Source organism: Taudactylus pleione, unplaced genomic scaffold, assembly GCF_031769625.1.
Source record: "Taudactylus pleione unplaced genomic scaffold, aTauple2 ptg000482l, whole genome shotgun sequence".
In the NCBI taxonomy this organism is placed as follows: Eukaryota; Metazoa; Chordata; class Amphibia; order Anura; family Myobatrachidae; genus Taudactylus; species Taudactylus pleione.
In genome coordinates this window covers 344,334-347,314 of record NW_028284884.1, presented here as the reverse complement: position 1 = coordinate 347,314, position 2,981 = coordinate 344,334, and positions in this window count along the sequence as shown.

Sequence of the window (2,981 nt, the reverse complement as noted above, 5' to 3'; positions counted from 1 at the left end):
CTCCATCGAGACCAGCATCTTGAGATGCAGTATTGCCCTGCTCACTACCCAGCAATTCTGATCCAAAGTAAATGGACAGAAGGATTTAAGGGGAAATGTATGAAACCTAAAGAGGACAAGTGGAGCAGTTGCCCTTAGCAACTTCTTGCAATTTTTTACAAAGACTTTCTATAAAATGCTAGCTATAAACCGATTGGTTGTTGGTTCTCCACCTCTCCTCATTAGAAGGTTTGAAAGCCTTTAATCAGAACAATAGGCAAATAGGTGCTGAATCATTTAAATATTACTCAGAAGTGCAAGTGGTTCCAAGAGCAGTGACCAAGGGGGGAATTCAATTAGCCTCTGTAATTTACTGCTTGCAAATTGATCTCCCATGGCTATTCAATTAGCCCCAAAAGCAGACCCAAAAAGAAATCCCCAATAAAAAGGCTGTTAACAGGTGAAAAGACCCTGTGAACGCGTAGGTCAGTGAACTTTTCACAGATTCTATGTGTTAACTCCTGTTATTGTGTTAATGCCCATTAACACAACAGGCATTAAAAAGGGTCTCGGGTAAAAAAAATCACCCTTCTTCACATCCATTAAATGAAGGGGTCTAAATGAATTCCCCCCCAAGCCTGCTAGTAGTAGCAATACCTTACCACAACTGACACTTGGTGCCAATTTGGCACTTAAACTTGGTGAGTAACTGGTTTTGCCCAGCGACACCATTGCGAGCAGTCAGTGACGACTTGTTGCTCACAATACATGAAATCCCGTTAATGCACAGTGGACAACAGAGTGCCAAAGCTGGGTTCACACTATACGATGTGTATACCCAGCGATGATGTGATGTAATTATACATTGAGTGCGCTGTACACACTGCATGAGGTGGTGTAGACGGTGCAACGTGTCGTTACATGCTGCATGTAACAGCACCATGTGTTTCATTGCATCATCCCATCTGCTGTGCAGAACAGCAGAAGGGACGATTAAATGAACAATGGCCGGGAATGAAGGATCAGATGTACACACTACGATGGGTACGATATATCATTCCTATCTGCGTCAAAAGACAAGAGGGGGAGGAAGGGAAGGGGTATCGGGATTCACACACCAAACAAGTAAAGTAGTCATATAAAATATTCAATAGTACAACAGTGTATCAATAAAGTGAGAAATTCACTATCACATAAGAGACACCAAGGTGAGAGCTAATTAAATCAAGGTGAGTTGCTTATCACAATCCAAGAGACATGGAAAGGGGGGCATTGTTATAAGCCAAGGTGGCCAAATTGTGGACAAATGATTTGCTCTATTATCTACTATACTGGTGATATGTTCTATTTTGTATGTAAACCATATTGCTTCGCTAATGAAGGAAATGGATTGTGTATCTGATGATTTCCAATTGAGTGCAATATGACATTTTGCCATATTAAGCATACTTTATGACAGATGTGTTTTTTGTGTGTGCTTTGAAACACAGTCAATCCTATATTTTTTTTTAAAAAGCTGTCCCTTGGTGCATTCAAAAGATACATAAACACACCATACAAAATAATATGGAATGTGGAAAGACAAGGTAGTATAAGTTCAACAAAGCGAGACGTTAACATGGGTGTAGATGGTGACACTAAAACTATTGAATGATCATTGTGAATGTCTGAGGTATTGATACATTGTGAATTTGTTGAGATACTGTTTCTTTTTCAGATGGAACCTTGGATTGTACACATGACGGTAATGAGTGACAAAAGGGAGCCATTGTTTTGGCTGAGAGCATGGCCATATGCTGGAGGAGGTGGCGGCATTTGTTGGTGTGCACTCAAAGACAGTGAACAGTATCAATCTACAGTGATAGTGATTGAAGCATGGACACCAAGAATCTCACCGGCGAAACAGTGGCCGAAAGTCAATCATGACAAATTGGGATCGCAGGCATTTAGGGCGTCTAGCAACCACCAATCGGTTCTAAACGCGTCAGAACTGCTCCAACAGTAGAATGCTGGACCCAGCAAACAGTGTCAGAACTAACACTTCGGTGTACGAATTTTCAGTTGTATAGCCTGGGTGCGTCCCAGGTTAACTACCATCCAAAATAAACAGCGTCTGACATGGGCCAAACAGCATCGTCACTGGACCATTGAACAGTGGAGATGCAGCATATGGTCTGATGAATCCATATATTGCTTATATTCCAATGACCGCTCCAGAGGCATGAGGAGGGTTGGAGAATCATTCCAACCAGACTGTCCAGCGAGCTGTGCAGAAAGGAGGTGGAAGTGTCATGTTTTGGGGTTGTATTTTGAGCGCTGAAGTTGGACCCTTGGTCAAGGTGTCCAATCGCATGAAGGGGTGGACTATGTGACATTGTTGGACTATGTGGTTTTGCCATTTGTCCAGTTTCTGAAAGACGAAGACCATCTTGTGGATCCACTGTTTCAGGATGGTAACTGTACTGTCCATCTCACTAGGATTGTGCAGGATTGGTTTGCAGAGCACCAGACTGATGTGCCACATCTCACATGGCCCTCCAATGCACCAGATCTCAATGTTATTGAGAAAATTTGGCACATGTTGGAATGGGCTGTGAAAAAGAAACACAAACACCCTCCAAATTTGGCTGCATTGAAGGACCACTTGGTCATGGAATGGGCGCAATGCGATCCATAGTGATATTGATAAAATGCCTCGGAACATCTGAGCTGTCATTAAAACAGGTGGTGATGTAATGCCATATTAACATCTAATGTGAGCATTCCATATTATTTAGTCCGGGGTGTTTATGTTCATAGCAGTTTGCACACTTATCTTGAGAGACAATGTAGCAAACCATAATAAAAATAAGTGTGCATATTTGTTTTACAAGAAAGAAATGAAAAGTAAATTTCAAAATGGAATGACATTTTAGTTTACATACAGTAGATATCCCTTCTAGTGGGCGAAGGTGAGTGGGGTAAAGATGAACAAGGAAAATTGAGAAGTGGGGAAGGGAAAA